The 22,682-nt window shown below is 47.8% G+C and overlaps 1 protein-coding gene and 1 pseudogene across 1 annotated transcript in view; both read right to left on the bottom strand.

The window, feature by feature from the left end:
- Nucleotides 1–22,682, bottom strand: part of LOC140391997 (rho guanine nucleotide exchange factor 17-like) — a 570,574-nt gene that overhangs the window by 531,689 nt on the left and 16,203 nt on the right. The window lies entirely within an intron of this gene.
- LOC140391998 (ATP synthase subunit delta, mitochondrial pseudogene) lies at nucleotides 15,237–15,844 on the bottom strand (annotated as a pseudogene).

The raw sequence follows: 22,682 nt of genomic DNA, 5'->3' as shown, positions 1-22,682 counted from the left end.
TAGAGTACCCAATTCATTTTTTCCAATTAAGGGGCAATTTAGCATGGCCAATCCGCCGAGCTTGCACATCTTTGGGTTGTGGGGGTGAAACCCACGCAAACACGGGGAGAATGTGCAAACTCCACACAGACAATGACCCAGAGCGGGATCGAACCTGGGCCCTCAGCGCCGTGAGGCAGCTGTGCTAACCACTAGGCCACCGTGCTGCCCTTGTTCTTGGACAGTTTGACAGTTTCTTGAAGCTTTGATGCTTCCTTGACAGATTGACACTTTCTGGACAATTTAGTGAGCCACTGCGCCGCCCCCCTGGTCAGTCATGCTTGATGGATAGTGGCGCCCCTCAAGCTGTAAGACTCTGACCTGTTCCGGGTAAAACCCACTATGGAAAGTCTGCCTTGTGCACCACCAAGTGTGGGAAGAGAAACAAGAACAGCACCAATGATTGGACAATATGTTTCAGTAGTGTTGGTAGAGGGATAAACATTGACCAAGACACCCTAGCTAGTCACGTCCACATCCTGTGAAAGGATATATTTTTTTAAAGGCCCAAAAAGCAATCTGAATAGTAAAATAGGTGTATCCATCCATTATCGCACATAAACTGTATTCTTCAAATTGGAGTTCATGCTATTTAACTTCACTGACATCTTTCCAAAAACTGCCAAATAAGTTTAGATTCGTGCTGTGGTCACACAGGCTGGAATCTTTCCCAGTTCTGGATATTAATATAGTACTGAGTTACAAGGAATTTAAAAATTTTGATCCAGCCAAATCCAAGACTGTGCGGTCCAAGGAATTTTTCCTTGTCTTATTAAAGAACCAGTTTACGATTTTGCCCTTAAATTATTTTTCTGTAGGGATTACACTTTGGCATGATGGGAAGATCTGCCTGCCTCTGAGTGTGATGCTGGACAAAGGCACAACAGCCAGGGCGGGCCACTGAAGCCAGGCAGATCAAAGTGTAGGAGTCAGAGAGAAGGCAGTCCACTGGTCTTCCTGGTAGAGGGTTGTGAGTCAGTCTAACCATTAGTGCACAGAAAATGTCTTCAGTGATGGATTAACCCAGTGACGGGTTTGCAAGTACAAACATCAATTATGAGGAATGACAATTTGCGGGATGTAATAACGGTCAACCTGCAAACCCAACCGACAGGAGGTCAACACTTCGCAATTATAACTACTTGCCCCTCTCTCCATTCAGGCAAAGTCAACAAAGCCTTGAAACACACTTTCATATTTAATGATTTTGTTAATAAGCTTCCACAACAAAGCATTAACTAAATATAAGATTTACTAGCCAAGTGTAGGAAATGAAAGTGAACCATTTTAGAATTATAGATAAAGTACATATTGCCCACACACACCCACACAGTATAATGCAACGAGGCTCAGAGCTAAAGGCACAATGTATTTGTAATGAAAACATCGGATCACCATTACACCTGCGATAGCAATGCATTAAGAACCAGGTCTTCAATCATTGAGTAATATAGAACAGTGTTAAATGCATTGCACGGAAGTACTCATGTTGGCCAATACAGCAAGTGTTATCTGTGATGGGTGCCAGTGAATGAGCTGTTGAGAAAAACGGTCCCAAAGCAGCATCTTATCTCAAACTCTTACTTTCAGCGAGCCACAAAGCTCTCTGGAGCTTCCCCTTATCTGCAAAGCAGCAGACACAGAGCTCCCAGACCTCATCCACACACTGAAGAACTGCAATCATTCACAAGTCAGCAGTTGGTACAAATAAAAGAAAAACACTTTCCAGCTGCATTTGCCAGGAGCCGAGGTAAAGCAGCGTTGAAAATCAGGACAACGTTCCAGAGCCCTGAACACCAGATCCTGCTAAGCACAAAGGCCAGCCCTTTTCTTTGTTTCAACCAGACTGCAGACTGCACAACAGTCAGACAAAGATTGAAAGCAAAAATCTGGAAAAATGAAGGGATTACATATACAAATACATTATAACTAACCACACTGATTGAACTGGCAAAGGCCCATTGTAGAACCTCCGATCTGTTACTTTCAGCTCACCTATTCCTCCAGGAGTAGGTTTTGATGTTAGTTCTGGTAGGATACTCGCTAAATTACTTTCCATTCCTGTGGAAATGGCCTTTTTGAATTACACAGCAATGCATCCTTCCCTCCAGAAAATCCTGGCTGTTTCAGGATTTTGACACGAGTTACAGGAAGAAAACGAAGGAGGCAGGAAACAGGAGTCTACAGAATTCCTATTTCTCTCGGCTCCAGTCGTCTTCAAGACTTCTTCTGCGCAATCTCTTAAAGTACTGCTTTACTTTGCTCGCACAATGATGAGATGGAAATAACTAGGGGAAAGCAGATAGCTCTAAGCTATCTTCCTCTCTCTGTGCCCTGTGAAAGCAGTGTCTTCTTTGTGCTATAACAGACCAGTTTTTCAGTGGAGGCTGATATTGCTTCACCTGCCAATACTGTTCCTACTCTAGTTTTGAGAAGAGAAGAAGCAACAAGACATTATGGAAATAGATTCATCAGTAGGGCAGTGGAAGAATGGCACTCGTTAGAAGTAAAAGGATCGAATCCGACTAACAAGGGGCTGGTTTAGCACACTGGACTAAACAACGGGCTTGTAATGCAGATCAAGGCAGCAGCACGGGTTCAATTCCTGTACCAGCCTCCCCGAACAGGCACCGGAATGTGGCGGCTAGGGGCCTTCCACAGTAACTTCATTGAAGCCTACTTGTGATAATAAGTGATTATTATTATTAACAGCAGTAAATGTGCCAATCTACTACGATTTGAGTGTAAGGTGCTAGATAATATCAGTCAATATCTTCACTGATCTCTTCAAAACACATCTTAGCACATATTAAAATATTTAAAATAAAGCAATGTATTAATCATAAGGCTATAAGAAATAGGATCAGCAGTAGGCCATTCAGCCCCTCAAGGCTGCTCTGCCATTGAATAGGATCTTGGCTGATCCGATATTCCTCATATCCCTTTTCCTGCCCTTTCCCCATAATCCTTGATTCCCTGACTGATCAAGAATCCATCTATCTCAGCCTTAAATATACACAAGGACTCTGCCCCCACAGCTCTCTGTGGCAAGGACATCCAAAGACTCACAGCCCTCTAAGCGAAGAAAGTTCTCCTCATAACAATGTTAAATTGGCACCCCTTTATTCTGAGACTATGAACTCTGGTCCGAGACTCTCTCAGCATTTACTCTACCAAGGCCCTTAAGAAACCGATATGTTTCAATTAAATCACCTGTCATTCTTCTAAATTTCAATGAGTAGAGTCCCAACCTGTTTAACCTTTGCTCATAAGACAATTCCTTCATTCCGGAGATCACCTGCCTCCAATTAAATAATGAGAGCGATCTAACGGGAAGAACACAGTCTGTTCTGGGCGGAATTAGAGGGGTCGTTCCCGGCGCTAACGACAGACTATCTAACGGCTCTCTGCTTTATTTTCAGTCCTCAGCGGGGAATGCCCCACCGAGGCCACACAGTCACATTTCGAGCTCCGCTCGCCAGTGCAGGAAGAGAACAGGGCACCATTTTAAAATGGCGCCTGGATCTCTTGACGCCATCACATGACCCCAGACACCCCCAACGCCACAATTCACCATTTATGGTGTCCTCGGGGCCCTCCCCACGCGCCACCTCATATGGGCAGGGTAGCATCAGACAAGATTCCCTGGGAAAAGTGCCATCTGGGCCCCTTGGCACATTCCAGCCTGGCACTCTGGCAGTGCCACTTGGACACCCTGGCAGTGCCAGGATGGCACCTAGGTGGCAGTGCCATGGTGCCCAGCTGGCACTGTCAAAGTGCCAGGCTGGCAGTGCCAAGTTGGCATCAGTGCCAGGGTGCTACCCGGCCCAGATACTAACCACCCGGGCCTCCAAATGCCTGGGAGACACCCCCGACCCCACCTCCAAGTGCCGTTTGCCTGGTTCCCGTTTGTGGGGACCAAGGCTAAATGGCGCCAAGCTGGAGTCTCCTCAGCGAGATCCCGGGAGCCGTTTAGAGCTGGTGTTCGCAGAGTTAAGTGAGCTTTGAAGCTCATTTACTCTGCAAATCTGGGTCCCGCCCATCATTAGAATTTGTGAGACATAACGATCGTCGGGAATCCCGGAAGAGACCTCTCTCGGGATCTACCGGCCGGGTCAGAACCAATTCCGCAGATGCGGCCGGTAAATTGCACCCAATATCTTTCTTTAAATAAGGGGACCAAAGCTGCTCACCGTACTCCAGATGTGGTGTCAGCAGTACCTTGTACAGTTGCAGCAAGACTTCTCCACTCTTATACTCCCACACCCTTGAAATAAAGACCAACATAGAACATAGAACAATACAGCGCAGTACAGGCCCTTCGGCCCACGATGTTGCACCGAAACAAAAGCCATCTAACCTACACTATACCATTATCATCCATATGTTTATCCAATAAACTTTTAAATGCCCTCAAATGTTGGCGAGAACATTCCAATAGACTTCCTGATTACCTACTGCACCTGTATCCAAACTTTGTGTTTTCCCAAGTACGTCGGTGTTGCAACTTTCTACAGTTTTTCTCCATTTAAGTAATAATCTGTTCATTTGTTCTTCCTTCTAAAATGAACTTAATATTTTCCCATATTACACTCCATTTGCCAACATTTTGCCCACTTACTAATCCTATCAATATCTGTTCGCAAACTGTCTGTGTCTCTCTTGTTATGGGCCAGGGTTTAGAGAACCCCAAAGTGTATCATGGAGTTCACCTGACCCACAACTTTTAATAGATTGTGGTATGGGGAACACACGGCCACTCCACAGGTGTGGTACAGCAGAAATGGAAAAGTATTTTTTAAAGCAAAACAATGTTCATTCTATGAACTCAAGTTAACCTTTTTAAAACATACAGTGAACATCTTAGCAACCATTAATTCAAAAACAACCCCCAAAGACTACAACACTAAGCAATCCTTTAAGCTATCCTTTTAACATCCCGTTAGATTTTTTTTTTAAACTTTAAACAGAAGCACATCAGTTTAAAGTCACTACTGCAAGCAGTTATTAGTTTTAAATCACCAAAGGATCGATTTACAGTCTTTGTATTACAGAGAGACTATTACCCCTTCTGGCTGTTGACTGCAGCTATCCAGCTCTGAAAACAAAACTAAAATACACCCTGTAGCAAACAGCCTAAATGAAAGTAAAAAGCTGACAGACAGCCCAGCCCCACCCAGTCTGACATCACTGCAGTAGTAAACACCCATTTCTTAAAGGTACATTTCTTAAACACCCATTTCTTAAAGGTACTCTCACATGACACTCTTGCAACTTGCCCTTCCACCTATTTTTGTGTTATCTGCAAATTTGGCTACAGTACATTTGCTTCCTGCCTCTAAGTCAATAATATATATTGCAAACAGTTATGGTCCCAGCCCTGATCCCTGTGGAACCCCACTGGTTACAGATCACCAACCTGAAAAAGAACCCTTGTCCCCACTCGCTGTTTCCTGCCCATTAGCCAATTCTCTATCCGTGATAATATACTACCTCCAACACTCTTGTCTTATCTTATGACTTAACCTTTTGTGAGGTACCTTATTGAATGTCTTCTGGAAGTCCAAATACACCACATCTACTGGTTCCCCTCTATCCACTCTGGTTGAGACTTCCTTGAAAAACTCTAATAAATTAGTCAGACATGATTTCCCTTCCATGAAGCCATGCTGACTCTGCTCGATTAGATTATGATTTTCCAAATGTGCTGCGATTACTTCCTTAATAATTGAGTCCAACATTTTTCCAACAATAGATGTTAGGCTAATCGGCCTATAGTTACCCACTTTTTGCCTCCCTCTCTTTTTGAATAGGGGTGTCTCATTGGCAGTTTTCCAATCTTCCACTACTTCTCCAGAATCCAGGGATTTTTGGAAAATTACAACCAATCACATCCATTATCTCTGTAGCTATTTCTTTTAGGATCCGAGGATGCAAACCATCAGGGCCAGGGGACATATCTGCCTTCAGCCTCGTCAGTTTGTCTAATACTACTTCACTCGTGTTGCTATTTAATTCCTTCCCCTCTCCCGTATTCTTTGGTATCAATGAGATGTTCGAAGTATTTTCCACGTAAGGACTGTTACAAAATATCTGCTTAACTTCTCTACCATTTCCTTGTTTCCCATAACTATCTCACCAGATTGATTTTCTAAGGTGCCTATGTTCACTTTGACCACTCTGTTACTTTTTAAAATATATTTGAAGAAGCTCTCGTCAGTTTTTATATTCCTCACTAGTTTGCCCTCTTGGTTTATTTTAGGCCTTCTTTGCTGGATGCTGAATTTATCCCAATCTTCAGGGCTATCACTGATTTTTTTTGCCTCCTTATATGTTTTTTCTTTCAACATAATACTCGATTCAACTTCCTTTGTTAGCCATGGTTGGTTTAGCCCTCTCAGAATCTTTCCTCCTTACTGGGATATATTTTTGCTGAGAGTCACAAGTTACTTCCTTAAATGTCTGCCAGTCTTGTTTACTGTCCTTCCTGCTAATCGATACTCTAGTCCATTTCAGCTAACTCTATCCTCATCTCATTGTAATTTCCTTTATTTAAGTCAAACACGGTTGTTTCCAACTCAAGTTTCTCACTTTCTAACTGACTATTAAATTCTATCGTGTTATGATCATTACTTCCTCAGGGATCTTTTACTCTGAGGTCATTTATTAAACCTGCCTCATTGGCCATTACCAGGTGCAAGATAGCCTGTTCCATGATTGGCTCTATGACATATTGCTTGAGGAATCTATCCTTAAAGCACTTATGAATTTGTTGTCATAGCTACCCTTCCAACTTGATTAATCCAAAAAACATGAAGATAATTATTGCTCTATTCTTTTTACATGCTCTATTATTTGTTGAATTACACTCTCTCCTACAGTGTGGCTACTGTTTGGGAGTGTACACACTACTCCTACCAGTGTCTTTTTTGTTTTATATAAATTTAGAGTACCCATTTTATTTTCCAATTAAGGGGCAATTTAACATGGCCGAACCACCTACCCTGCACATCTTTTTGGTTTGTGGGGGTGAGACCCACACAGAAACGGGGAGAATGTGCAAACTCCACACCAACAGCGACCCAGGGCCGGGATCGGACCAGGGTCCTCGCCGCCGTGAGGCAGCAGTGCAAACCATTGTGCCACCATGCTGCCCCATCAGTATCTTCTTTCCCTTACAATTTTTTACCTCCACCCAAATAGACTCTACATCATCCGAGTTTAGATCGTCTCTCATAACTGTCCTCATTTCCTCACTTATTAATAGTGCTGCCCCACCACCTTTTCCTCCCCTCCTGTTCTTCTGAAAGGTGAAATATTTCTGAATGTTAAGTTCCCTATTTTGATCACCTTGTAACCATGGTCTCCGTAATGGCTATGAGATCATATCTATTTACTTTGATTTGCACCATCAGTTTGTCTACCTTATTATGAATGCTTTGTGCATTAAGATACAAAGCCTTTAGACTTGCCTTTTTGCCACTTTTAATCATCCTAAATTTCCTTTGTATTGTGGCCTTATTTGCCTCCCGATTACCCTGTCTACCGTTTCTGCATTATATTGTCCTTTCTTTTATTACTGTCCTTGTTTCTCTTTCCCTTGTCACCGTGCTTAGGTTCCCATCCCCCTTCCATTCTAGTTTAAACCCTCCCCAACCACATGAGCAAACACTCAGGGAATTCCCCTCCCCAAGGTTTACATCCCAGAAAGATGGTTTGAATTATAATCTTCTGTAGTGGGATCACTACGTGTCTTCCAACAAGCCCACATATTCAAAACTGGTGAAATCAGTTACCTTCACACAGTTCAATGCACCTGCTGGTGTGTTTGGCTCTGCAAACTGCCTGAGGGACTAATGTAGAGAGAACAAAGAGGAAAAATACAGCCTGTGAGTTACTGTTGTCCCGTGACAAGTGAGAAAGATCCATAACTCAGAGGCTCAAGAACACCTGCAGCCCATGGTTACCAGAAATGCATCCAGTACTTTCTATGGGATAGGTCATCCTTGGACTCTTTGAGCAAGCTCTTTATAAATTCAGAAGTGCCGTGTAGAATTGCCAGTCATCGAGTCTGCCCTCCCCGAACAGGCGCCGGAATGTGGCGACTAGGGGCTTTTCACAGTAACTTCATTGAAGCCTACTTGTGACAATAAGCGATTTTCATTTTTTCCATTTCATCCCTGAGGAACAAAATACTGCCCACATTCACAGGATGATGAAGGAGATGTCATACTCAGGAGAGGAAAATTTCATTCCCAGTCTAAACTTTCAGGTATGGGCAAAAGGGTGTTCAAAAAGCGAGCAATGCTCTAATCACTGGCCTGCTGCAAATAAAAATGAACACACAATTAGGGGTGCCTTTCTACGCCCCTAGGATTTATCATGGGTTTACTACTAACAACCAGGAGGAGCTAAAGCTTTTGCGAACTCCTCGACAATTCAAAATGTGCACATCGGGCAGCATGGTAGCACAAGTGGCTGGCACTGTGGCTTCACAGCGCCAGGGTCCCAGGTTCGATTCTCTGCTGGGTCACTGCCTGTGCGGAGTCTGCACATTCTCCCCGTGTCTGCGTGGGGTTCCTCCGAGTGCTCCAGTTTCGTCCCGCAGTCCAAAGACGTGCTTTTAGGTGTATTAGCCATGGTAAATTGCCCTTAGTGATCAAAAAGGGTAGGACGAGTTATTGGGTAACGGAGGTAGGGTGGAAGTGAGGGCTTAAGTGGGTCGGTGCAGACTCGATGGGCCGAATGGCCTCTTTCTGCACTGTATGTTCTATGCCTATGAACGGCTAACGAATCATAGAATCCCTACAGTGCAAAAGGAGGCCATTCGGCCCTTCGAGTCTGCACTGACTCTCCGAACGGGCACCCTACCTAGGCTCACAAATCGCCACACCTTCCTCATAACCCAGTAACCCCATCTAACGTTTTGGACACTAAGGGGCAATTTATCATGGCCAATCCACCTAACCTGCACATCTTTGGACTGTGGAAGGAAACCGGAGCACCCGGAGGAAACCCACGCATACGCAGGGAGAACGTGCAAACTCCACACAGTCACCCGAGGTCAGATTCAAACCCGGGTCCCTGGCACTGTGAGGCAGTGTGCTAACCACTGTTCTACCATGCCGCCCGCGTAAGAGAAATTTCAATTATCACGTTATCTGGTCGCAGCCCAGCAGCACTAGGCTGTTAGAACGGACCTCAGTACTCTCCTCACTCAGAGTTGGGGTGTTGCGGGTGTGGGGAGAGAGTAATTTTGCCCCGTTATGATTTCACTGCTCGATGCAACAGATTGCTGGCACTCATGGTTTAGGTGCATAACTTAAAAGAACAAAGGAGAGAAATAAATGTCAAATTAGAAGGCAGTAGGGGCTTAACTGATAACATTTCCGAGGCTTAATTAAAATTGTACGGCACAAAGATTCCTCAAACATAAACAGTTCCAAAACAAACTCGACTGAAAATACAGCTCTCAGTCATGGACTTCGGAAGCTAAAGATGGCATCTTGAGAGTGAAAACACATTTAAGTATACCATAGCTAAATGTGCCACATGTAAGTATAATTGTAATACAATCCCATGTAATGAATAAAACGGGGAATGTTGACATTCTTTGTACATTAATGGAGTGCTGATACAACCAGCAAACTAAATTTACATTCCAAAAAACAAAGTCATGCTTGTCAAGGCAAGTCGATTTGTTTCATGTAGTGATACATAGCCCAAATGTCGACTCTGCCCTGTTCAGAAGTCCTTTCTCGTCTCCATCCTTTGGCAGAGCTATGATATTTGTTGCGTTAAGTGCATTAATCTGCAGCTATTATTACTTTCTGTCAACAAAAGCATTTTCTGGCAAGTCTGGTATGTCATGATCTCACATCTTACCAATAATTCACAATTCCAAGAGAAAACCATAACCATCAAACTCCTCCCTCTCTCCAATTTCCAAAGAAGAGTCATATTGTTCTTAAAATCCTCACTCTGTTTCACTCTGCACAGGTGCTGCCAGAGGTGCTGTGCTTTTCCTGCACTCTCTTCATCAAGCAACACTTTATTCCTGATCACCCCGCCATTCATGTGTGGAAACGCCATGGGCTGGATTCTCCATTCTGGAGACTAAGTGTTGACGCCGTCGTGAAAACACTTTTCGCGACGGCGAAATCCAGTCCACAGCTGCAGCGATTCAACCGCTGCCAAGGGGCTAGCACGGGCGTAACGAGGAATGCCACACTCTGGGAACAGAACGGCGGCCGATTCGCCGGTTCCGTGATCACTGCGCCGCCGCGGCTGGACTCAAGGGATTCTTCCCCCTCCCACACACAAGCGTCGCAGCCGACATGGCCGCAAAGAGAGCAGTGCCGCGCTGCCGAGATGCGGAGCTCGAGACCTCCTGGACTCCGTGGAGGAGAGGAAGCTGGTGCTGTACCCCGGGCCAGGAGGGAGGTCAGCAGGAGCCACCATTCGCCGTGCCTGGGCAGAGGTGGGAGCCGCCGTCAGCGAGGTGACCCAGGCTGGAGACCAGTGCAGAAAAAACTGCACAACCTGCTCAGGGCGGCCAGGGTGAGTACCCAGCGCTGTGCCCATAGCACCAATCCCCCCCCCCCCCCCAGGGGATGGCCGGAATGCCCACACTGACCCTCATCCCAGTACCCATGCCGGCTGCAACTTCCCTGGCCACTGATGCCATCAGTTATCTAACGCCTGGGCTGCATGCGCAGGACTGTCTAACAGTGCCTTTGTTGGTGTTGGAGATCGGCAGCGCGTGACAATTTGAGCCTGGTTGCGGGTCCTCACGACAAAAATGTCCGCCACACCCCAACCTCCCCTCACCCCACACCCCCCTCACCTCAGCGCTCACCACATCACGACTCACTCCTGTCTCGCTTTCTAACCATACATGCCGTCTTGTGTCTTACAGGACCAGCCACGGATGGGCCCGGCCCATCCGGGGGCCCCCAGCCAGTGCCAGAGCTGGTGGACCCCAGACAGCTGAGCACTGACAGGGAGAGCAGCCGGAACACCAGCCCGCTGCCTGAGAATCAGGAAAACTCGGAGTTCGGGTCAGAGGAACACACAGACTTTCCGTCACTGCTGTCTCCAACACTGTCCACCATCTCAGAGACTATCACCTCAGTTCGGCAAATTGGTGAAGGGGCTTTTGGGGCACTCTCTGGTGCGCACCACACAGTCGGTCCGGTACAGCAGGTGGAGGTAAGAGCAGCCAAGGGGCCGGACGGTCGGAGAGCAGCCCGGGACCAGATGCCGCCCAGACGGGTCCCGGGCTCTTGGAACATTCAATCCCACCATAGTGCAGGTGCAGGAAAGGACCCAGAGACTATAGGTGGGAATGACGGCCGGCTTGCAGCACCTGCAGGGGTAAGTGGAGAAGTACATCAGTGTGCAGGAGCAGGGGGTGGTGCCAGTCATGTGTGCCACCCAGGCCAAAACAGCATGGGTGGCGTCCACGGTGGAGGCAATGGGGACGACGGTGTCCGACATGGGTCAACAGTTGCAAGGCGTGGGGAATTCTGTGCAGGCGGGGGCCAAGGCCCAGGACAGGGCTGCTCACTCAGACGTAACCATGTGCCGGAGCCACCTGGACATTGCAGCGACGCTCCTCAGTATGGCCCAGTCACAGCAGGCCATTGCTGAGAGCATCAGGGGCATCGCCAATGGAGCACAGGGAGTGGCCCATCTCTGCCTGGGACTGCACCACATCAAGCTGCGACTGTGCCACCACACAGAGGGTCTGTGCCACAGCAGCCAGTGAGTGGGCCACGTCCCTCTGGGACTGGATCACCTCCCTCGGCCACGAGCGTGCAGACCCTTTGTCGAGACCAGAGCGGTACTCCAGGTCTGGCAGCGCCAGACGGTGGGGGATGGGTGGGGGGGGGCTTGGAGGATGGCTCCGCTCGCACCCCCATCCCATGGAGAAGCATGGAGGCCATCGGTCACCCCGAGGGAGGAGGAGGTGATGGGGCCCATGCCGGTAGCTCCCGCAAAGGAGGTGCCGGAACGCCGCAGTACCTCGGACTCCCCCCAATCCTGTTCCTGGTGAATCTGGTGGGCAGCGGGCAGACCAGGGCAGCACCATGCCACCCAAGACGCCCGAGGAGCAGCCGGGCCCATCCAGGCCGGACCGCCCCAGGAGGCATACGCCAACGGGGACCCTCGTCGCAGGGCAGGAGTCACAGCCGCCTCATCTCCTGCTGTACTGTCTGGGGTACCACAAAAGCGTAGTGGTAGGGCCCGTAAGGCAAGAAAGTTAGATACCAGTTGGGTTGGCACGGGTTCAGGGCACAGCTTAGATATAGGGGCTGGGGCACAGACTGTGTATTATTGTTCAGAATAAACACATGTTCACACCGTTAAAACCAGCCTTGGTGCTCTGTCTGATGGGTGTGGGGGTGGGGCAATCAGTGATGGCCACTGGGAGTGAGGGGTGGCGGACGAGTGAGGCCCAGTGGGTGGACCTTGTAGCCACCCCGCGCGTCCCCATCACTCCCTCCCCAGCTATTCGACAGGACCGTGTAATAGACTGGCCAGGTCTCAAGCAGGGATCACCCAGGTGGAAAATGCTACGGTGGGCATGAGTCAGACATTGTCTAACGATGTGAGCATGGAGCTCATCACATGGCTGTCATCATCCTCCATCCCATGGGCCAGACCCACCGTCACTGCCAACCCAGTGCCCCCGGCTCAGAGTGCCGCAGGTATATATAACGGAGGGGGTGTGCATGTGGGTGTTTTGGTGGTGTGGGAGGTGCAGGTGTTTTGGTGGTGTGGGAGAGGAGGGTGGTCGGTGGTGTGGGAGGTCATAGAATTTACAGTGCAGAAGGAGGCCATTCAGCCCATCAAGTCTGCACTGGCTCTTGGAAAGAACACCCTACCCAAGCCCACACCATCCCCATACCCCCACCCAACACCACGGGCAATTTTGGACACTAAGGGGCAATTTAGCCAATCCACCTAACCTGCACATCTTTGGACTGTGGGAGGAAACCGGAGCACCCGGAGGAAACCCACGCACACACGGGGAGAACGTGCAGACTCCGCACAGACAGTGACCCAAGTCGGGAAACCTGGGACCCTGGAGCTGTGAAGCAATTGTGCTAACCACTATGCTACCGTGCTGAGGGTGTTCGGTGGTGAAGGTGTGTGGTATTGTGGTGTCCATGTCCCTGGCCAGCAGCCACCCCACACCAGTTGGTGAAACGTGTCTCGATTAGTGTGTCCCGTGCGCGCTGGCCCTGGCGGTACTGTTGTGCAGCCTCCCGTACCTGACCTGGCCCCAATGTCCCGCTCATTGTCCCCCTTTCCCTCATCCTCCCCGTCTTACGAGGCCTGCCCTTCCTCCTCATCCTCCTCCAGTACATCGCCCCGCTACTGGGCTATATTGTGGAGGATGCAGCAGACCACCACGACAAGGGCGACCCTCCTTGCCTCGTACTGGAGGGCCCCTCGCCTCAGAATGAGCGGTCCAGGCACCTGAAGCGCATTTTCAGGAGCCCAAAGCACCTCTCGACAACACCCCGGTCACACAATGGGCATCATTGCAGCGTTTCGCCTGTAAGACACAAGGCCTCTGCCTCCTCTCTGAGCCACCGCCGCTCACGCTGCCACAGGGCTACATGCAGGGCAGCGGCCGTCCCATGGCTGCCAACATCGCTGGTTGATATCCGAATGTCATAATTATCTGCAGGGGTTGAGAGGAAAACCAGAGATCATAGAATTAACAGTGCAGAAGGAGGCCATTCGGCCCAGTGAGTCTGCACCAGCTCTTAGAAATAGCACCCTACCCAAGCCCACACCTCCAACCTATCCCCATAACCTAGTAACCCCACCCAACACTAAGGGCAATTTTGTAGACTAAGGGCAATTTAGCGTGGCCAATCCACCTAACCTGCACATCTTTGGACTGTGGGAGGAAATGGCGCATACACCCGTGCCCAACCAGGTGCCATGGGCTACACGGTGGCCCCAGTTGTCACCACATGCCCCAGCCAAGCATGCCACCCATCCCGCACCCCGGCCTCGTCAGTGCCCCCGGTCCTGGCACCTGTCCCTGCTGCCAGGGGCACTGTTTGATGGCATTGCCCTCACTGGGGGCTGCCGTCGGTGTGGCTCTGGATGGTCCCTCGTTGGGTGTCAGCAGTTGAGTGGGGGGGTTGAGTTGAGGGTTGGCGGACTGTTTTTCATTTTTGTTTTTTATTTTACCGAAGTGGCAGAGCACAGAAGCATTCCTTCCTCCCAGCCCATCACCAGAACTGGCAGCCTCAGCACTCATTCCGAGGTGATGGGCCTGACTCCTAATCCAGCCTGCCCACCCCCAGCACAGAAATCCGAGCTGCGTGTGGCCATTTAAAATCTGGGATTCACAGAACCAGGAAATATCCAAATTCTGCACACCCGACATAGGTGTTGAAAGTCTGAGCTTTTTGAAGACTTAACTATATTGAGGAAACACTCATTTATTTAAAAAAGCATTTACTACATTTACGTTCCACACAATTCATAAATATGGAACAAAAAAGATTTCATTCAAGTGCACAATCCCTTATAGCAACAAGCATTGGAATTCATAGTTCCACAACAAAGAGTCTATCACAACTTGTGACTGTCAATCAAACTGTGAAATGCCCCAAATGTGATAATGGATCGTTATGGATCTGTCATGCAGTACTAATCTAGTAATGGAAACCTTCAGGCTTCTGTCAACATATAGAGTGAAATAGCAATCAATCATTTATTTTTCAACATTCCACTTTTTTTTTCCCAAACACTTATAAGGCTGGACTTCTAAATGGTTTGTTAGCTCCCTTAGTCAGGTGCTTCGGGCAGTTTTGACAGTTGACATTGACGGGTCTATAAACAGTTCCAATGAGCTTGACAGTAATACATTTATGTTCTTTCTAAGCACAATCGTGCCAACTTTTAATATTTCCAAAGGGCACCTGACCTCCCCAAAGGAGTCAGATTCAAAGGGGTACTTTACCTCTCCAAGTGGGGGCCCAGTGATTCCTGGCTATCCCAGAAATCCACCAAGTTAAGACCTAATCATAGGGTAGCATGGCGGCGCAGTGGTTAGCACTGCTGCCTCACGGTGCTGAGGACCCCAGATTCGATCCCGGCCCCCTGTCCTTGTGGAGTTTGCACGTTCTCCCCGTGTCCAGGATAGGTGGATTGACCACGCTAAATTGTCATATATTCATTTTTATAAATTCATCCCACTTTACTGTACAGTGTTGTCGTCTTCCCAAATGAAGGTGAAGTAATCAGCTTCAGGACACACAGTTCGCCCTATTAATCAAGTCACTCCAGGGCTTTTATGATTGCTTCATGAGCTTCTATACTAACTAAGACCTCAGCCCGTTCTATCTCACCAGAGGCCGATGATAGTTCAGCGTTAGCCTTGCCCAGGTTAGTCTTTGCAGCAGTTATGTCTAATTCATCCAGAGCTGCTGCTTCTTCAGCCAAGAGTTGAACTGATGAGTCTGCATTCACTGTCACAGAACCACTGCTCACAAAATACTTGGACTGTGCACCCTCTTCATCAAACACGGTTATAATTCCAGGTTGCAGCACCTGTAGCGTGAGTACATGGACCGGGAGAATGCCAACGTTTCCAGTCATTGTTGGAACATCAATTTGCTTCCGTATAATACACCTCAGTGGGAGAGGCGAATGTGAAAGACATCCCGCCGGCTGAAGACGGCGCGTCAGCGTAGCCACTGCTGAGAGCTGCCCGGACCAGGTGCAGCCACTGGGGACGGAGGAGGAGGGAGCGGATGGGGGCGGTGAACATCCCGGCGGCGGCGGCAGGTTTCCCTGCTGGCCACGCTAAATTGCCCCTTAATTGGAAATGTTTTTGAAAAGTTAAGAACTAATCTTACCTGGTCGAAACTGCATGTCAGGCTTCACGCACACGTCAGGCTTCACGCACACGTCAGGCTTCACACACACGTCAGGCTTCACATTCCTAACATACCAAAATTCCACTTCAATGGAGGCAGCTGATGATTTAAATGGACAGCTGTCTCTGTAAACACCACCCCACCTCTGAGAAAATTGAAAGTGCCATGTTCGAGGCGGGACTTCCAATTTTCAGGCATTTGCACTTCGCCATGATGGAGAATGATGATCTCTGTCATGGCAAACATCTGACCCTTAATTCCCAATCTGTGTGTCATCGGCTAATCTCAGGACAGACGTAGAAAACCTATAACTGGCAACAGAATCCATGATGCCCAGTTCTCCCAAGCACAATCCAGGCCTACATTACTGGATTTGTGCCCCACCCTCCACACACAACCATTCTCTGGGCCATCAGGAGCCTCCTGCCCTGACCATTTCCATGTACCTATCGAGGCTGAATATGCTTTGTGGGATAGGGATTTCCCATCAACATCTCCAGCCATGGGGTTTCCTCAAAGTCCTGCATAACGGCAGAAGGAGGGGAGTTGCCTTTTTGGGGGAATAGGTTTGGGGAGTTGGAGGGGGGGGGGGGGGGGGGGGGGTTGTCCTAGGCCACTTGCCTATGTTGAGCCCCAGTGGTAGAACCCATCTGAAGGCTATTGTGGCTTAACTTTCTCATCCTACTGGATTCCAGGGATGAACGGGTAGAGAAGGAACTCCCAGTGTCGGGATTCCCTTGTTAGAAGACATAGGTATGGCCCTTTAAAAATCAAGCCAGAAATTCTGGGAAGAGTGGAGATCTGACACAATGGGGCTTCATGCTTTCAGGGGGAGTTCTCCAGACTGGCAATGGAGAAATAGTGGAGACCAGTTGGTTGCCTGTGTAATTTCAACCCCATCATGTTTTACATGGCCTAATGTTCCTGTCCTTCTAAAATATTACACCCTCTCATCTAATGTTAGCTGTGCCTTAGGAGATTCACTCCAAATGTCACACATAGCTAATGCTGTTTGTGGATCACACTTAATTCTGGAGACAGAATGTCTACAGCTTCTCAAATAACCTCTCAAAGCAAACTCAAGGTTTGAATTTGTAGCTTGACCTGTACGCTACCTAAGCATTCCTTTTGTTCATGTAGACATTTCTTCTTCTAATCTTGAAGTGACAGGTGCCTACATTTTATCAGCAGAACACGAGACTATCCATGATATTTTACATTGAATTCCTATATACTGTGAACAGTATCACAGAGAATATCATAAATCTTCATTTCCGGTGCGCACACCTTTTTCCCGTAATTCTAATTCTCAGTCACGCTATTCTGTCAACATTCACCATTGTAAATTGTGTCAAAATTATCATGTCCATTCAGTTTTGCTATGTCAGCTGTCACAACGCAGTTGCAAGTTCTGTCCACCAGGTAGCTCAGCAGCGGTAATTTTTGAAGTCTCAATCTAAACTTCTTCACTATCTTGTATATCAGCTGTGGTCGCTTCCACTGCTTGGGTCATTGCTGAGTGATCCATTCAGTTTCATTCCTTTTAGACTCTTTTTAACGCTCCTTGTGGGGGAGACCAGAACTAGGGGACACAGTTAAAGTGGTTCCCCCACTTAGAACAGGAACAAGGAGAGAGTTTTTCTCTCAGATGCTCCTAAGTATGCGAGATTCTCTTTCCCCGGGAAGCGTGGGGGCAGGATCACTGAATATTTTCAAGGCAGAGTTAGATAGATTCTGGACTACCAAGGCAGTCAAAGGGTATAAGGGAGGAGGCAGAAAAGTGAAGTTGAGGCCAGTCATGATTTTTTTAAATGGCAGAACAGGTTCAAGGGACCTTATAACGTACTCCAGCTCTAATTCATATGTTCCATAGATGTTCCTCTTGGGGTGGCCTTACCGTTGCCTGGCATTAGCCATCAATTTATAAGCACCCTCCAATCCTCAAATCACCCTCACAAAACAAGTGAACTTGGAATGACCGCAGGCTGTATTGCTTACTGCAATTAAACCCACAAGCTTATAAAGGACAAGCCAACGTTAAAAAGTTACACCTTTTCAGCAGAATAATGCATTATATGGTCTAACATATCATCTAACTTGCTATGATAGTCAAAGAGGAGTCCGGAAAGGAGAGTCAAAAAAGGTTTATTTCCAACCCTTGCTTCAGGAAAAGTATATACAAGCATTCAGTCTAAGTCCCAGCCAGACTATTCCAGAACCCGGCTCCTACCTGGTCCGGGCTTTAACCTGTGGAGTTAACAAGCCTGTTAATGGCGAATGGGCCTCCGCCCCTCAGCAGGGGAGCTGGTACTCCGCGAGGCTCAAGGGGGAGAGTAACCGGGTCGTCCCAGTGGGTCTCCTGGGGGTTTTAACACTTGCCATGAGCAACACCAATGGGAGATCCATAGGTCCCTGAGGGCCCAGAGGGTAGTTGTGTGTGAAGGGTGGGGTGCTAACCCAGTAACGGGTTCAGTAACACGTCACAAAGAGAAATGCAGGGTCACTGTAGCACAGAGTTTGTTTCCCAGCATACCTCTGCTCCTCCTGACAGCTTACCGCTACCCGTGCACTTAAAATGTTACTCATTTGGTGCAGTAACATAGACCTGCTTGAGAAAAGATAGCCGCTTTTATACTGGAGGTACCATTGCAGGTGAACTGCAGCAGTAAAGCCCGGAAAAGAATGCAAAAAAAGACTTTAATCATTACGAAAAACAATATTTAGGAGCATACAAGACTGCAACACAAGCTTGGCTAACATTTATTCGCCACGATCTTCAGGAAAGGCAAGGAGATCAAATCCTCAGAAAATCAAGTGAGTTTTACAAGGAATTGTTAATAAAAATGGTGCTACTACATCTACCATGCACAAGGAGATTTTTTCAATTCCTTTCCATCAGATTATTAAATGCAACTAGGAAAAAAAAAGTCAAACCAATACCACTTAAGGAAAAATATGTCTGAGAAAATGCAAGAAAAATGTTTGAAGAGTGAAGTGCCAGCTGTTTCCCTTGCTAAACTGTGACAGGCTGCTTACGGGTATAATTAATTAGTTTGCAAAAGCAAAGTTTCTGCACTGAAATGGTTCCTCGAGTACTGTTGTTTTATGGAGCGCTCTTAGAGGCGACCAATCATGCTGGCGCAAAGCCAGGAAGGGCCTCTTAACAATGAAACTTACTGCAATGCTTGAAGCATTAACTCTTCAAATAGGTACGGTACAGTAGCTCTTCTGTACCAAATACCAGTGAGTAAAACATTCAATAGGTTTGCAAAAATGCACATGCGTTCACCACTTGACTGATTCCACCTGGCATTTGTCCATTATGGTTTCCGATGTACAAGCACAATCTTTGTTCTTCTAACCGTAGGGGGGGGAAAGAGAGAGAAAAATGGTCCACACTTGAAAAGAGCCTCAAGTGTGTGCCTCACCAATTGATCACCCCATAAGACAATAACACTACGTCCACTTTTAAAACAAACTGCTAAATTGGACGATAGTCCCTTGTTAACTTGCTGGATGGTCCCTTGCCTGCATTAAATCATTCAACTCGGCAACATGCAGCCAAATGACGCACAGATTATGAATGCAGTTCAGCCAAAATGATTCAAAGTGCTGGCTCTCTTTGGTATTAATACAAGGGCTCCAGTAAGTACGCTGATCCTTCCATTCCATAATATTGTTAGATATTTATACATTTTTAAGAGAAACATATATTTTTGTGAGATATTGGGTGGGATTCTCTGATCCTGGGGCTAAGTGTTGACGCTGTCGTAAACGGCATCATCTGGCCCCTAGGATCAGCGATCCTGCGCCGCACAGGGGGCCAGCACGACATGCCCATATCGGCAGCCTCACACAGCACCAGCTGCCGATACGGGTGCCAGCACGGCCGGCGCAAGTTTGCGCATGCACGTGGGTTGCTTTCTCCCCGCCGGCCCTCGGGCAACATGGCAGAGCCCTACAGGGGCCCAGTGCAGAGGAACATAGGCCCACCCCCGGGATAAGCCCGCCCGCCGATCGGTAGGCCCCGATTGCGGGCCAGGCCACAGTGGAGGCCCCCCGCCCCCGGAGTCGGTCCCTCCTCCACTACACCAGGATGGCTCCCGCGGCATGAACGCCGAGGTCCCGCCGGGTAGGACCACACGCGAACGGCGCCGGTGGGACTCGGCTGAAATTGGCGGGCACTCGGCCCGTCAAACGCGGAGAATCGCCGGGAATGCGGCCCCCGACCGACACCGCGCCGATGCCATCGGCGCCGATTCTCCAGTCGCCAGAGAATCGGTGGACCGGGGTCGCACGATTCTCTTCCCCCCACCCCCCCGCCGATGGAGTCGGAGAATTCCGCCCAGGGAGCTTGATTGCGTTCCAGCAATCTGGTTTGGAAAAACAGCGGGAACCCCTGAAGGGAAGACCTGACATAATGAAGTGCATTTTTCAGGCACTTAAATGGTCAGCGTCAGGTCTCCCACATGATTAAGGAGGACACCGGAAAGAGATAACACCAGTAATGCACTGAGGCCCAGCATCAGGCACAACGCTGGATCCCAGGTCACTTAAGTGAGGGCAGGATGAGGGTCGCCAGGAGACAGTTGGGGAAAGACACATGTGGGTTGGTTTTCAGCAATGCAGTCCCCCTCCCACCAACCCCACCCCAATATCAAGTCCCTCAATTAGGCATAAATGCTCATGAACAAGAGACCTACGAAGCCACAAGCAAACATGGCAGGGCTTGGCAGGCAGCCTTCAGGAGACATTGGAAAGCCATGCGAGATTGAGAGAACCCCTGAGCCACCATTAAATTCCAGTGGGCTCAGGATTAATTGCTTTCATGTGGCTCACTAAAGAGCTCAACTGACTTACTGCTGCCAGCGGGTGGGATTTCCGCATCACATTTTTCCCAGTCCAACGTAATTGGGGACAATTTTCCTGACATCAGGAATCTCCTGCAAGTAGACCTACTTGATTTACACATAAATACATATACAACAGAGAATGAAGAGAATATGGAACTATCAAAGCAGAATATGGTGTAAATACAGCTCAGGTCTGGGAGCATCTGTGGAGAAGGAAAGGGTTAATGTTTCAGGTTAATAAAATCAGGCACTGCTGGAAATACTCAGCAGGTGTGGCAGCATCTATGGAGAGAGAAACAGAATTAACTTCAAGTCTGTTTCTTCAGAGCTCTTCCCGCATTTGCTATTTTTATTTCCGATTTCCAGCATCTGTAAATTTTTTCTTTGGATTGAATGTTTCAAGTTGATGAGTTTTCATCAGAATTAGGAAAGTTAAACACCTAAACAATTTTCAGCAAGTTTGTAAGCAGGGAAAGGGAGGCAAAGGGACAAGAATAAATGTGATGTGGTGGAAGACAGAAGAGATTCAATGACTAAAGGGGACGAGGGTCCAAGGCAACCATTTCCTTTTGCCTTGCATAATCACTCCCTGTTATCTCATCATTTCTCCCTCTCACAGGCCTTCCTTTTTGTTCTTGTCGCCTGTCCTCTTCCCTCCCAATGTACTCGCTTAAAACTGGTTACATCTTTAAACGTTTTCCCGTTCTGATGAAAGGTCATCAACCTGAAACATTAACACTGTTTCTCTCCACAGATGTTACCAGACCCACTGAGCAGTCCTGGCATTTTCTCTTCCTTTTTTGCCTCCCCTCAAGTCTTTTGGGGTGGCACTGCTGCCTCACAGCTCCAGGGTCCCGGGTTCAATTCTAACCTCAGGTTATTGTCTGTGTGGAGTTTCCACTTACTCCCCGTGTCTGCGTGGGTTTCCTCCAGGTGCTCCGGTTTCCTCCCACGGTCGAAAGATGTGCAGGTTAGGTGGATTGGCCACGCTAAATTGTCCCTTAGTGTCTAAAAAAGGTTAGGTTGGGTTTCTGGGTTGTGGGGTTGAGGTGGAGGCGTGGGCGTGAGTGGGGTGCTGTTTCCAGGGCCCGGTGCGGACTCGATGGGCCGAGTGCCCTCCTGCCGCACTGTAAATTCCATGATACTATGAATTTTTCTTTTGTGTGGAACCATCAAGTTCACAAGATACAGTTGAATTGAATGAAAAGCAAACATCATCCATACAATCATGTGAGAAAAGCAAGTAAATGTATAATAACAGACTGATCTTCAAAAGGTAATCACAGACTCCAGGGAATTAATATTTCTATTAAAACCTGGCATAGGCCCTTCCTTCCCTTTCCCACCTCACAAAGAGGCTACAGAAACAAAAACTGATAACTTCAGTCTCCATTTGAAATAGTTAGCAGCTTATTTTTTTTAAATACAATCTACCCCATTATGAAGGCAGTAGTAGCAATAATTATAATAGATCCCCGTTTCAAATTGTTCCACCCTTAAAACATTCTGTCAGGTTGCAGCTCTGGTTAATTGGAATCATAGAATTTACAGTGCCATTCAACCCATCAAGTCTGCACCAGTCCTTGGAAAGAGCGCCATACTTAAGCCCATGCCTCTACCCTACTCCCCTAACCCACCTAACCTTTCGGACACCAAGGGGCAATTTAGCACAGCCAATCCACCTAACCTTTGAACTACAAGTTAACGGACCATTGGCTATTGAATTTTGTATTCTGCTCTCTCTCATTTCCATTGGTTTCAATCGGTCCAAAAGAAAAAAAGATTTGCTTCATCCAATCTTAATCACGGGCCACAATCAGAGTAAACATCAGCTCTTGCATGCCTTTCCATCAGATACTCCACTGTCAAGTTCCAA

The sequence above is a fragment of the Scyliorhinus torazame genome, chromosome 15 (assembly GCF_047496885.1).
Source record: "Scyliorhinus torazame isolate Kashiwa2021f chromosome 15, sScyTor2.1, whole genome shotgun sequence".
Lineage (NCBI taxonomy): Eukaryota > Metazoa > Chordata > Chondrichthyes > Carcharhiniformes > Scyliorhinidae > Scyliorhinus > Scyliorhinus torazame.
This window is presented reverse-complemented; position numbering and strand designations above follow the sequence as displayed.